General features: G+C 36.7%; 1 protein-coding gene across 21 annotated transcripts in view; it reads right to left on the minus strand.

The window, feature by feature from the left end:
* RBFOX1 (RNA binding fox-1 homolog 1) overlaps positions 1 to 15,410 on the minus strand; it is a 1,275,045-nt gene that overhangs the window by 663,214 nt on the left and 596,421 nt on the right. Inside the window, exon 1 of one of the 21 annotated variants that reach the window (XM_062639432.1) lies at positions 620 to 684. The exons of the other annotated variants lie outside the window; for them this stretch is intronic. The gene's annotated coding sequence lies outside the window, so the exon portion shown is untranslated. Of the gene's footprint in view, positions 1 to 619; positions 685 to 15,410 lie in introns of those variants that run through there. 21 annotated transcript variants of the gene reach the window in all.

A 15,410-nucleotide genomic window follows, 5' to 3' on the forward strand; every position in this document is an offset into this window, starting at 1 on the left:
TTTTTTTTTTTTTTTAAATTGGCGCCCAGTTCATTTTATACTGAGATGTACAATTGATACTGTAAGCACTACGGAAAAAAGAGCACATGCACATCCCAGGGTGAAACCCTTCAAATGAAAACACTCCTGGAGATGTAAAACCCCTTTTCAAAATGCAATATATTTCAAACCCTATGAATTCTGCTGAAAACACACCACCATAAAACCTCACCATAAAAACTATTTCTTCATGCAGAGCAGGTGATGTTTCAAGTCTCCAAAATTGCAAATTGAACATTAGCTCCAGGAGGTGATGGGAACATTGAGTGCAACACAAAGAAGGCGGTGTATCTTCTGATGTTAAGTGCATCAGAGAGAATCAAGACGTGCAGGAGCAGGAAAAGTTAATTCAGAGTTCTGTCAATAAGAAGGCATACAACATGACTGAAAGAAGTTTCAGAGTAACTAACGACAGGAATTAGGATGTATGAAGAACTTAAAATACTTCTTTCTCATCTCAGAGAAACCTCTGCATTTGCTGCAGATACCCAGCTAGCAAAGAAGGATTCCAACAGGGCATATTACACCAAAACAACTGTAATATTACAAAGGTGAACCTCAAGTTTAGATTAGTACTTACATGGAGTATGTGGGATTGTCTAGATTAGAAGCCCCATCCATGCTCAGTCTGATCCTGCAGCACTACTATGTAGTTCAGTGCCTGGCAAGAGACGTGCACTTCCAGGCTACCTGCCTCTCCTTGCTCTGCCAATTCACTGAAGTGCTCAACGTGAGCGCAAGCCCTGACTGCAGCATTCTGGCACTCTCTTTTCTAGGAAAATCTGGATGCCAGTGTGAATCTAGTTTCAAGAAAACCTGTCAAAAAGGAAAATTTCAATTCCCACCCTGAAACATACGCCTCTCTGCTAAACTTTGCAATGCTTCCGGATTCCATTTTTATTAAACACAATTACTGTACATAGACCAGTATTTCATTATTTATAACATCACAACCCAGAGAAAGAGAAGAGTAACAAAACCCACCTAAATTTCATCTCATTAATTTAGTTTAACATACTTATAAACTAGAAGAGTTTGAGAGCAGGCAGAAAAAGCATCCCAACAAGCAGTACACCAGGACCAATATTCTCAACAGGAGATACCCTTCTAAGTACCTTTCTGAACACCTTGTACTATTACTTACATGAGCCTGTTGTACCACTATCTGTACATCTCCACCTGTTTCACTAAAAGATACTATGGCTTGACTTAAAATTCTCAAAAATGAACCAACAGAAAGAAAGTAGTTTGGAATATCACCATGCCATATACTTATAGGTGAAGGAACCGAATCTGGATAGAAGTCACTGAGAGAATATATTAACAAGTGTCAACCCGCATCATGATCTGGAGTCCATCTGGAGAGAAGGGTTCCTACCCTCCTCTGCTGCATGATGGCTTGGTGGGCTTCAGGCTACTGGACTAACAAGTAGTAGTGTTCAGTGTGAAGTTAAAATCATCATGGAATCAGACCTGAATACACAAATCTATGTTTATTGACAGGCATGTCACAATCAGACATCTTTCTAATCTCTGCTTAACTGCAGGATCTCAAAATGGTTATGTGTTTCTTCACTGGAACATAGCTCCCTAATCTGTCAAGATTATATACAATAAGAAATAGCTATTTTACCATGCATATCCCTTGATCAACATTATTTTGTGCTGAAAATAGTTCAATGATATTTACTACTTAATATTACACAATAATATGATATAATAGTATGATAAAAAAAAGAAATATTAAAAGTTTAAAACCTTCAATATTTTCCCCAGGGTTTGGTACCCAATGGCAAAATTATCTCAATCCATTTTTTTTTTTCAGATGCAAGCGTTTCCTTGGTAATAGGCAAAGGAGCTACCATTACAATTTCAAATTTTATTAAGTGTACTATTAAAGAATCAATACAGGATAACTATAATTGGTATGTACAAAGAGTGTGTTGGTATAAAGGCTGGTGACATTTAAGAAATCTCATACCTGTAAACTTTGTCTGTCAAATTCCAAATGGTGGTTGCCCAAAAAAAAGCAAACCCCTCCCATCATCAAATCAGTGCTGTGACTGCTGATGACGTTCCCATTTATGTCACAACCATTTATAAAAAACATTTCTGTCTAGATAAGAGCTGCAATAAACAAAGGTGAGATGCCACAAAGCCATGCAAAAACAAGATCACGTAAGGAAAGTGTCTGCATTTAGTGATACGCAAAATGTAAATGTATATTGGTGCACATTTCTGTAACATCACTTACACAATTTTTCTGCTACATGGATTTTACTGTTTTTCTTTCCAGTATCTTCACACCCTTAATGTTATTTCCCAATGTATTTTAAGTGCTAAAAATGTTTAATTTAGGTTTTTTCCCTACCGTGACTGACATTATGTATGACCTTGAATTGAATGCCATTGTAGCAAGCTGTCTCTTGCCGTGGGAGTTCTCTTTTTCTTAGTGCTTGAGCACAGTATCTTTGATTTGGTAAAGCAGCACTTGAACAGCTTATACAGAACTCAGTAATTTTCTACAGCCACAGAGGTTGAGAGTTTGTCCAAGCTCCAGCAGAAACAGCAGTATTTTACACACACATAATATCCTTTTCAAAAAGCACTTTTCAAAGTCCTTTGAAAACAACACTGAGCTTCGCAACCCCCCAGAAGGTAACTAAGAAGAATATAGGTATTTTGCTGCAGCTACCTATAGTGGCAGAACCAGCAGGTATTTAATAGTGCACAGTGATAACAACAAAACAATATAAACAGGTTGAATTACAGCGAGTCTTTAACGTTTAAAAAGATTTTTTTTTTTTTTTTTAATTCCTACAGAGCTCCATAACACTATGCTTGGACAATTCATTAGCAACACTACCAATACTCATGGGTCCAACACAAGAGTCTCCATTTTCCTCACATCATTACAGCTACAAAATCCTAGCAGAAGGCAGTCTGACTAGTTGCCTTCCAGAACTCAGTGGAAACACATACATCTCAAAATTTTACCCCAGCAATATTTCCAAATAAAAGAAAATATATTAATGAAAATGTCCAGGATTTTGCTGAATTATGCTGTACCTTTGATTTGAATATACAAATCAAATTAAGGTGAACTCTGTGACGGAACATGAAATAACCACACTTGTACCCAAAACGGTGAACAGCATACCAAGTGTAACGGCAGTGTACATCTAACCAAAATGATTGAGCAAATAGTGATGAAAAATTATTTTTCTGCTTTCTGATCTGCAGTAGTTATAATTCAGAAATAGACAAACCACAGGAAAAAAAAAAATAAATCTCAAACACCAAACAAACAACAGCAACAACAAAAAAAAACAACAAAAAAAAAAACAAGCAACCACCAAAACCAACCATCAAAACACCCCAAACTACAGAACAGGAGCAGTGGCTGCTTAGGTCTGTGTTCAGTCACCTCACTTGCATTTACATTACCACCACGGCTGGCAATCTATCAGCTGCCTGCACTCTTGGATGGAGAGCGGACGCAACAGGGATAAAACAACTATGCCAGACAATTGTCTTTCTGCGGCAATTGTCATTTCCGTTCGTTCTCCAGGGCTTTAACTTCCTATCTAGCCTGTTTCAGGCAAGTACAGTGTCTGATTAAGGGTTAAGCTTCAGACTGCTCAATTAGGCCTTATTAATTTTGAAAACTTCACGCTGTGTTGAAGAGAACTGCTCCTCAGTCTTGCCATAGCTGTCAGTGACCACCACTGCCAGCAGCTTCCCCACACATGACATGAGGCAGCCAACACCTGTATACACCTCCACAGGGTTAATGCACTGCTAGTTACACGTGGGGTATACTCATTGGTATTTGACTGACAGGTGGAAAAATGCAGAGGGGGATCTCTGTAGCAATGCAGCATTTGTCTCTACTTAGCAAAACTATTCAGAGGGAGCCAAAATAAGCAGCTCTCTGATATTCTGTATACTCTAGAAATCTCTGGGTGACAGTGCAATGTGTATTCAGCAAAACAGGGGGAAAAAAAGAAATCAAATCTAAACTACAAAGGATTTTTCTTTAAACATTAAAATGTATACTGAGGATGAGGAAATTTTGCCAAATAGTAACAATAAGGAGAACTCTCTTGCAAGTTTTCCATGTATTTATGACCTTTCTAAATAAGCATTTAAAGGGATACATAAGCAGCGTAGATGAGATACCTTAAAAATGTCCTGGCCTCCAGAATGTGGGACACTTACAATGTAAAATGAATTATACATTTAATATAGGATGTACAGCAGACAACTTAATTTGCACAGGTTATCTACCTTCCAGCAGATCCACAGATTTTCATGGCCTCTGCAACACTTGAAAGGTTTGCTACAGCCCACCTTCTTCCTCATCTCTTTTCCCTGCATTATGCCCAACTTTTCTCTATATAGGTCAGATTCTCGTGCAGAAAAGACCCGTATCTTTTTGTGATATATCAGGCCACAGTTCTGAACTTTTTAAAGCTGTACCAACCCCATGACAATTACTTTAATTTCATTCAAAAGTATTTAAATAGATCAGCTTAGTAAATGATTATGAGATACTTTCATATTAAAAAAAAACTCTTTCAACAGTGAACTAGGAGTACTAATACCAGTTTTCAGGAAGCAGCTGCAACCTGTGAGCAATTTCCTACCATAGCCAAATATACCTATTTTTCAGTGTTCAAGAAAAAATGCATGACTTGTACATGCACCATGTTCACTAGTGACATAAGCCTTTCCTTACAGCTTGAACGATAATAGCCTACTAAGTAATAATAACAACAATAAATATATTCAGAGTCTTAACAATTTTTTGTAATGTGTACCCAGATTACACAGATACACCTTAATTAAAAACAGGTTTGAGAAACAATAATTGAAACTGATGGCTTGGGTGAAAAAACAGGACCAAGGAGATTCTTGAGAACTAACTTTCATATCCACCCCATAAAATAATAAACATTCATTAACCTAATTGCAAAATTGCTATTAAACAACTAGAAAACATGCTTAGAAAATTTCTGACCTTGAACCCAATACCTTAGTTTTTCCAATTTAATTTTTAATTCTGAATATTATTTATCTGTACTAGGTTGGGTGAATATGGTTTTTATTTTTTCATGTGACTTAAGAACTGCCTAATTTCATATTTACTTGATTAAGGCTCATGTACACTTATATGCTGCCTGATATTTTCTCATTAGGTAAGCTGTGAGCGCCCAATTGTTAAGCTGAAATGTTCTACTGAAATAAGCATTTCAAAAGGAAAATAAAAAAATCTATGATGTATACTGGAAAAATACTGCCCAGTCATCAGTTTTTCAAGAAACATAAAATACACAGATGGTTTGCTTCTTCCTACTTTGTGCATTTCCAGACCCAGGGTATTTTTCACTTAACTGACAATCTGCTAACATGCTTTAGCATTCAATCTGAACCCAAAAAGTGATGTCTAGATGCAGAAATGCATGTGTTTCTGCTTGCAGGCCTTCAGGGTTTTACAATTTTCTAGAGACAAAGCATCAGCGAGGTTCCATTAAATATTATCCCACAAAAGAGAAGAGCTAACACTCTGGAGTGGATCACGCACACATCTCTTCTTTCTCTAGGTGGAACCAACAGTGTCTACCTCGGGCAGAGTGTAACTACAGACCAACCATACAGTGAACATCCACAACGAGTAGCTCAAGCGTCTGAAATAGAACTGACATCCTTGAAGGAGCCACAGAAGTGGTGGCCTTGAGCTCCCCTTCAAAATATACCATAAGAGTAACTCTACCTCAGAAACCCTGCATTTCTCCTACTCAGCAGTGCATTCATTTATCTTACAGGCTTTTACATTCCTTTAAGTTAAACGTAGGAAACCACTGCCAAATGTACTTTGTCATGTAGCTTTGTAATGGTCAAGGAACTACTAATACAGACTGGATAGAACAGGTTAAGTAAGTATTTTTTCCAGAACATTACATTCTTGCTCTGTAGTAATTACTGTTTATACTCTGTAATGGGATGTTTCGGTTTGTTTGTTTATTAAACTAATAGTTAAGAACGCTTTAAGGTCCCACACAACATGTCAATACCTCTTGGAGATTAAACTCTGCTTAATAAAAAAAAAAAAATAAAATTAAAATTTAATGGCTATCACTTAATGAAATTTGAGATATTTGGCTCCAAGACTGTTGCACTAAGTTCTGGTTAGCAGTTGAGCATGTGAGGTGTACATGCCAGTGCAGTCCTAACAACTGTTGGTTGCGCTAAGCTTTATGTGAGATAGGTATGATATTGCCCAAGATAAATTGATATATAGACCATGTTGTTATCACTTGCAGCACTTTGATCATGTAAAGAAATATCAAAATTAGGAGGGGTGGAAGATGAGGACTGCAAAAGTTAACGACACAGCTTTACCTGTTATGCACTAAAGCCACAATAAGTCCCTTAAGTTTGAACAATTTAAATAATCAGTTTCCTGTTCATGATGTTATTAAATTTGGACGGATATAGAGAAGATAATATAAACATAAATGAACACAAAGAACCTAAACACAAAGTGGTACAGTAAGTAATTACAGCTACAGAATTTAAGATCTGAAACCTGTAGGAATATAAATTATGACAGTACTAAGCAATAAAAACATGTGTCGAGTTGATGTGGAATAAAAATTTAAATAAAAACATTTCCTGGTCTGTTCAGCCATAACAATGTCCTTTTGTTTGTACTCTGTGTAATTTAGCTGCTTGACAACTTCATTCAACCTTCAGAAGCCAACACAGGTATTGATTATCTCTGAACATCCTAATGACTGGAAACTGGGACACAAACCATAAAAGCAGAGTTCCTGGTTGCAAGTGAAATTATAGTTTGCCCTACAAGATAGCACAATAAATCAGAGAACAAATCAGCCAACACAGGGCCCTGGGGTCACTGAAGTGATGTTGACACATTACAATAATGAGAACTTGAAACACCTCATGCCCTATTGATTTTTAAGCTGAATCATTGCCACTGCAGGAGATTACAAGACTGTGCACTAGAATCATGACCCACGTGGGAGAGGCTGATGAAAAATACAAACAATTGCACCAAAATAGTTCTTTACCTGTATCTGTTATAAATTAATACCCTTCCTTTGCCCTCCCCAAGGTCTCAGACTGCAATCCGATCAACATTTAACTCCTTAACTGTCTCACTTAAAACTACTCCCTCTTTCCATTTTCTTCTTTAGCTACATTATATAGCTACATAACAATAGACTTGAAGCAACACTTTAAAACATCTTACAGAAACTGCATAATAGATAAAATAGCCTACAAGAAATGCTTTTTAATGTTCCAGTAGCTTTCATGGTTCACTCAATAGCAAATTATTCTATGATATAAAAATAATTCCAATAATCATCAATTTATTTTTTACATACAATAGAGAATACAATATGTAAACGTCAAAAGCCTTCCCATCAGCTAAAGGGAAATAAAGCTCCTCCTTTTCTTCTTTTACTTCCACTTGACAGCGTTGAGAACCAGTAAGCTGTTAGAGAAGTGACCAGAGACACCAGATGATTACAGTACTGTCATGACAAAAACAGCAGTTACAATTTCACTGCAGCAAATTACTTTAGGAACACATCGTTTTGCTTAAGGGGAGAAAATAATACCTCTGTTATTGCTACCAGCCAATAGATCTCATGCTATGCTGTAGAGGTGGAAATACAGAAACTATTTAACCAATGGCCTCCACAGCAAAGCTTGAAATTTTGTTCTTCTGTTGGCAATAAGTACTTTTAAAGTACTAAAATTATGTCCATAATAAAGCATAACTGTTTGTTGATTTTCAAGACAGAAGAAAGAAAAGGCTAACTTGGAGGAAGTGAAAGGATAAAGAACTAGGTAACCTATGGCAAATAGAAGGCACTTCACCTTCCAGTGCACATACCAGTGAAAGGGATTAGAAGTTAGTTAAATATATCCTAAGGATTAGCTCCTGTTAGGCTCCTCAGAGATACGTTTTAATCAGCAGCTCTGCACTTGGCATTGATTTCTTTGGTGGGGAGGGGGAGGCAGAATTTTTCAAGTAATTTCTTTCTTCCATCTGAAATTCAGTGTCATCAGCAAGACTCCAACAAAAGAGGGAAGAGAGGGACAATGAATCACAGTTTATGTTAGAGGCAGAGCCTTACAAGTTCCTCTCAATTTTTAAGGTGCTTATCCTCAACTCACCTCTCCAAGATGCAGGTATGATTAATAACCTCACTTACAATGTGAAATTAAGACAGAAGGGAATTCATCTCAACACTTGTAAAGGAACACAAGTATTTGTGTGTGATCCAGGGATAATGCAGATATGCTAGGATGCAGTTCTGAATACACGTATTTCTCCCAATCTCTCTGGCACCACCAGTGCACCTGCAGTTATTTATCAGCTCTTTCCCTCTTGCCAGAAGAGTAGCTTAAGGTACCTCTATTTTTCTTCCTGCCCATACCCAAATTGCTGCTACTTTATCTCATACATAAGCCTGGTAAGTACACTTAAACTAGATGATCCTCTCCCTGATCTTCCCTGAGAGGCACGCTCAAACAAATTAGCACACCTCAACTGTGCTAAGTGCTGCAAAACCACCAGCTATAATCATTATTAACGGGGGAGAAAACACTCCACAGTAGTACCTCCTTTGGAATAGTCGGGGGCCTACTGGCAATTTCAGTTACCAACAGGCAACATAGTAACTGTAGTATACCACGAGCTATCTAAAGCCAGTCTTTTCTAGGAGGAAAATTTAATCTCTAACAAATTAATAATTCTTTGACATTTTTGAAATACTATTAACAGAAAATCAAATAAAGAAAATGCTCAATGTTACACAGAAAGAACAAGTGGCAGTAAAATAACAAACATTACTGGTTAGAAGTGGCAGGTCTTTTAACATTCTGAGAGTGCACACCCATGCAGACAGGAGCAGCCTCACGTGAATGACCAGCGTGCCTGCTGGTCCTACCCGCAGCCTGTGAATGGCCAACAGGATCACAATGTCCTCCAGGATGCTGGCCTGTTTTGGGTTCATCCCTTCCATAAAGGACACTGAACTTCCACAGCAAAGAGAACCTAACATACACAGATTATTAACACAATCTGATAGGACTGGGAATGTTTCTCATTTTTGATTGATTGTTTTACTTTCTGAGAACCAGTTCTATTCAGTGAAACATTATATTCCACATTCTCCTTGTAGTTCTGTAGCTTCTACAGAAACCATACCAGTAAATGTAACAAACCTTTAAGATCGTTTTGCTAATACCAATCTTCATTTTGCTAATAACAATCTTCATTAATAGCATGATAAAATTCATTAGACAATAATTCTCACAATCATTTCACACTGGACAGCATTAAAATATAACCATATAATCATTATTCATAAAAATAAGTCACATAAATTGTGCAAGAAAAGCCAACTTATTAATACCAACAAAATAGCTTTTAAATAAATTACCATGCAACAAATATTTGGACAATAAAAATGGTTATAAATGCATTAGTAACAGTTGTATTTTAGCAATATAATTCGAAAGAGACTGTAATTTGATGAAGAAAACATGTCAGCATTAAAATGCTTACTGCCACTTTCTGTGTTGATAGTCTCAGGAGCACCACAGATATTTTGTAAACCCTATTTACACACGTCGAGACCCCTTGGCAGAGTAAAACAACTACTGGCGTGTGATATCCTATTAGGAACCTTTCCTCTAATTTGCAATAGACACACCTGTTCACGCTGCAAGAAGGCTAGGCTAGACTGTATGAAAAGAACACAGTAAAAGAGGGTCCATGAGAACATCAATGGTAATGACAAAAGACTGAATGGGTTAAAAAACCCCAACATTCTCATGTGAAAAACAGAGAAAAACAACATTATAGTTGCTTACTTTTTCAAGGAAATAAAAAGGAGAGTCAAAATAATATCAGTGGTGCACAGAACTAGAAAGTTCAGTTCTCAGAAAAAAAAACACAAAAACGTGTAATGAAAATTAACAGAAAAGTAGAAAGACACTAATTCAGCCTGTTAGGATTCTTCTAAGCATACCAGGTGTACATAACAGTAAGACTCAGTGTCAGAGTGTGTGTTGCCCAATACTGAAGGAAGTTTAAGAAATGTTCAAAGAGGAACCAAATCTTCACACCCTGTTGTCTAAAATCTGCTCCATTAAGGATCAAAGTCATCCCTTCAACATTAAACATCAAGAAAAACCTTTATGGGGCAATAATGATTTGCTTCTGGAACAGTTCCCCACCCCTTCACCTGAGGTATCTGGTGCTCAGTGCCCTGCTCTGCCAAAGCTAGAACAGGTATTAAAGAGACCCAAGTCTGACCAAGGAACTGTATTTCTCTCTACCAGGCTCTTTGTCTTTATTTAGAGGGAAAGACTGACGGCCTTGGGAACATGTGTTTACATTTATGTGATTTGACTGCTTTGATAGAATTGCAGGGGTTTAAACTGTTTACTCCTCAGTATTGAAACCCAGCTGGAATTTTCACAATAGCCACACGATGTCACTGTTGGTAAGCAAAAAATTAAAATACTGCGTATTTGTCGGAACTCAAATAACAACAGTTCAGGCATTGTTACTTTCAGAGTTTCCTTGCTCCTTTAAGGATATCACAGAACAAGTTAATAGAGCTGAAAGATGCCACAATGAATACACGGAAAACTTCTAAGAGTGTCTGAGTAAAAATGAAATTATATGAACATTACCAGTTGATGCTGAATGACAACACTGGCAATGCTAGAATACTTTTGTTTTTTATCTCACCATGATGTCACTAGTATGTTTGTGTATTCCCATCTCTGCATTTCACTGGCTTGGAGTTTTGGGAGGCTGATGAATATTAATCCACACTATGCTTACTAATCTCATTAAGAAAACACATTAGTAGAACATAACCTAAACCTCTCATCAGAAAATCATCAGGTCTGCCCTTTCCCACATCAGTGTGGAATGCCACTGATTCAAACTGAGTAACCAGCTCACCAAGCTGTGTCCCGCTTAAAGAACACGATTTCCCACTTGAATGGGGGAAGGAATTATACCATAACCTGCTCCATAACCCTTCAACACACATCTTTTTTTGGACCTAACATTTTAAAACATAAAATACTACAAAATTCACAGTGTTGCTATGGCACCATGTAATTCAAGCCTTTTTCCCAGTCACCCAAAACTGTAGAGAGAATGAAGACCTGAAGATAACAGAACCACTGTAAAACATATCCTTTATACCTTAGAACTACAAATCCAACTGTACAGATTCTTTAGAACTAGATTTTTCTTGTTTGAATACCATTGACAAAAGATTCAAAGTAACTTTTCTTGAACACTTGCTTTCTTTTTGATGTCTCAGTACCATTTTTCCCCCTATAATCTCTTTGTATCTCTTACTAGTCCACACTGCATCCCGTATTTAGGGTATGACAGGTTAAAAGTCACACTATACCAACTTCTAACTTCAAACACTGTAATGTGATTCATTCCTTTGTGCAGTCATGAATAAAAATCTGTCCCAAATGGGGTACTGGAAGAAGATACTAGTAAATGTCAGCTTCTGTGACTGTTTGAGGCTATTTATCTTGCATTAAAAAGTCCAGAAGATGTATAAGATACTACATACGGTATAACATATACACTGATATATCCAGATATAAGCTTAAAACTGTAAGAAAAGAGAGCAGAATCATGAAAAACTACAAAAGGTGGATGTAGTTGACTCAGTATTCTTCTTTCCCTCACCATCTGTATTGACAGACCTTTATTTTTTAACACTTCTACACAAAAAGAAATTAGAAAAGAAATCATAATTGTAAATATTGAAGATGGTTGCCATGTTTTTTCAAATCCCTTGCCTATTTGTTACAAGATACTGCTGTGTATCTTGTATCTTTCTTGTGAACATTTAATGGAGTACTTCCATAAACATATGTTTGTTCTTGTTCTCAACACTTTCCTGTCACTGCAACAGATGGCTTTACACTGAAGCATATGAAAATATTAAGTTCTTTATAAACCCGTTGAAGTTTGAAATGCCTGCAAGTAATAAGTATCTTGGCAACTATTTCTTTAATATAGATATGACAGAATGCTATTGTTCCCACATCAGTTCACCATTTGCTACAGTCTATTCCTAAGATACAGTTTTCTTTGAACTTAATAGTAGCATTGCTTCATTCAAAATGGTGTAATTTCTAAGCTGAATAGTAGGTTTTGCTATTTGTCTGTCCAAAGAAAGGTAAAAGGTGATTAGAAAAATAATGGTTAGAAACAACAGCGACTTGTGCTATACCACAAAGGAGTCCAGAGCACACTGGGACTTTTTCTCTACTGCTCCTTCTATAAGAAATTTGTGTTTTCCACATCAATTGTTAGAGGACTGCCTTCACAGACGTGATTCCAGTTCTCTCTAACCCATTCTTCTGTCCTATGCCAAACCATTTCTTGGCTTCAGTAGGGTAAAATATAAAATCAAATACTGAGAAAAGCAGTCCAACAGGCTTATCCTTCTCACAACACTTAAACTTAACCAAGAACTTCAACTGCAGTTTGTAAACTAAAATGCCTGAGCCAAGAACCACTCATGTGCACTGACTGGTTAGGAACATACCCTTTTAATATTGTTTCTTCATTCAAAGCTATTGTGGACAGAGGCTGTCAGTTCCTATATAGAATGTGTAGAATACTACAGAAAATCACGCAACAGAGCCTCTCTGGCCCCAAGGCGCTCCTACACTTCTTGGATAGCAAACACAAGTCTCAACTGCTCTAATATGTTCTGTCTAATCAGCCTTTTATTCATAAATCATAATATTATGTCATTAATAGAAGATGGAGAAGTCTGTGCAGTTGTCACAAAAAAGAAAATTTATCTATAAATAAAACAAAAATATATCAAAAATAGCTTAGTTTAGATTAGGTATTTGTATTTTAAATTCTAAAGGTGATGATAAAGTCATAAGGGAAGGCATCCTACGTAATACAGACATTGTAAGAGTTTATATAGAACCAATTCTTTAAATGCATCCAATTCTATTATACCTGCCTAGACCCTTATTGAGAGGATTATTCAGTGCTTCCATAAATATAGACCAAGAGTTTTTCCCAGAAATAAGTGATGAACTACATACAAGTTTCACCAGCAAACATACTGTTCTTAGATGAAATACTTGAGAGGGCAGCTGGGAGCAGGTATTGAAGAGATGCACACTGGTTACTTCACTGAACTAAGAGAAAGAGCAAATAAAAACAAAAAAAATGCCCCAAAGGATGCCCAAATTTTATCAGGAACTTTGCAAAAGTCCATTATTTTCCAAACTCTGTTTCTTGATTCATTGCCTTTCCTCACAGATGTGTAAAAATAGCAAGAATTTCTACCAAATTCAGAGGTAGAGACATAAAATACATCCACCTGCTGAACAAGACGTAAGTTCAGTTTCGGAGGAAGACTTTCTGTTTTAGTAACAGGAATACACAGAAATGAGAACAAGTTTTGTCTGTTATAAATTCTCTAGTATGCCTTCACATACAAAGGCATACAGCTGCATTCTTCCGACATTTGCTTTCCAAACCTTTCCTAAGAGCTTCCAATGATAGAAATCCCATAATCTTCCCAGCCCATCTAATTAAATATTTTCTTAATATCAGGAAGCATTTCTAATATCTAAATCTTCCTTTGCGTTAATTTAAGCCTACAACTTCACATCCTACTCACTGTGGACATGGAGAAGAACACATCAATGCTGTTACGTCCAAGTGCATGTTAGAATTTGTTCCTTTAAGCAAAAATGCAGACTACTGTCTGCAATGTTGAAAGATCAAATGAAAGGTGTTACTAACTCAAGTTAAACCCAAGTATTTTTGTAGCTGTACATTATGCAGAAAAATAAAACTTCTCAGAGAGGAAATAAAGGACGATTCCTTTTAAAATGCCAAACATGTCAAAGTAGTAATGCCTGCTTGCTCTTCTTCCATGTTTCCAGTTTTCTTTAAATATCAATAACATCATTCCATTAAAATAACTAAAAAAGAATTTTTAGTTACCTAACCCTCCTCCCCACCCCCTGGGAAATAACTGCCTGAAAAGAAATGTTTGGATCCAATTAGAATTTCACAATCTTTATGCTTCACAGACATAAAGATCGGGGGGAACAAACATATACATTCTGCATGCCATTTTTTAATATAATCCTTCATAAGAATCTCAGCTCTTCATCCATCTTTGTTTTCCGTTATCTTAATGGGCACAATGTCCTTGGCTCCTCTGCTGTTTAAGAACAATGCAATCCACCTCACTTCTGTCAATGCACAAGATAGTCTACCCGAGTCATATATTCATGGTATGTGATCAGCTGAAGTTTGCATCCCCTACTTTTCTTGTTCTACTGCACAGACGAAGTCAAGCCACATACTAGCCAATGACTCACACACAATTATTTTAAAATAAAGTCATTTTCATTACCTAAACAAGGGTTATTACAAATTTCTGGACTAGATTTCCAGCATTTTCTGTAGGTACATACTATCTTCCAACTCTGCAGAAGCATTTTCCATTTTCCCACTGTTGTTCTTTATCCTCAGCTCTGAATCACTCACATAACCCACTACTTGCCAAGTCCACCTAACTGATAACATCAGATGGTGGAATAATACAGGCTGGAAGAAGGTTATCCAAGAACAGTCCTTCAGATCTTCCTGGATATACCTCCTCTAAATGCAGATATGCTGACAGGTCAAGTAGAGTATGATGCTAGCACCACCTCACAGCTCTTCTTCCAAAAGACCCCTTCTTCCAAACCCTTGTCTTGCCTTTCTTCTCTCCCCACACTTTCCTTGTGAGGTTATACTGACAGGATAAGTGTACCTAGTAATAATTATTCTGAGAAATGCTGGGAAACCAGAGCAGGCCGAGCTAATCAACTCCTGAATGTATCAGCAAAAGTATTTTATGTTTATGCTTTTATGAGACAGACGCTCATATACACCTATCTACAAACACACACTTCTATAAATTCAGGAGCATAACAGGTTCTGAAAAGTTTCTAGTAGACTTCAGCAAAATAACAAACCTCATAACCTCTGTCTCAAAAAAGTCAAATACACAGCTTTGTCAAGTCAGCCGTGAGAACCACAGTCTCAAAGATCTAACCATGTCATACAATACTCAATACATAATATTGATTATATTGTAAATCATGGACAATATTTGGTTCCCAATCTTTATAAACTCAATGCTTGTATTTAAATGTGAAATGTTCAAAAAGCATATCTTACATTAAGTAAATATTCCCAAGCCAAATACAACAGGTTGAACCAAAACACAGAAATCAAAACG

Source organism: Pezoporus occidentalis, unplaced genomic scaffold, assembly GCF_034315485.1.
Source record: "Pezoporus occidentalis ecotype Australia unplaced genomic scaffold, CSIRO_AGI_Poc_V1 ctg60, whole genome shotgun sequence".
NCBI lineage: Eukaryota > Metazoa > Chordata > Aves > Psittaciformes > Psittacidae > Pezoporus > Pezoporus occidentalis.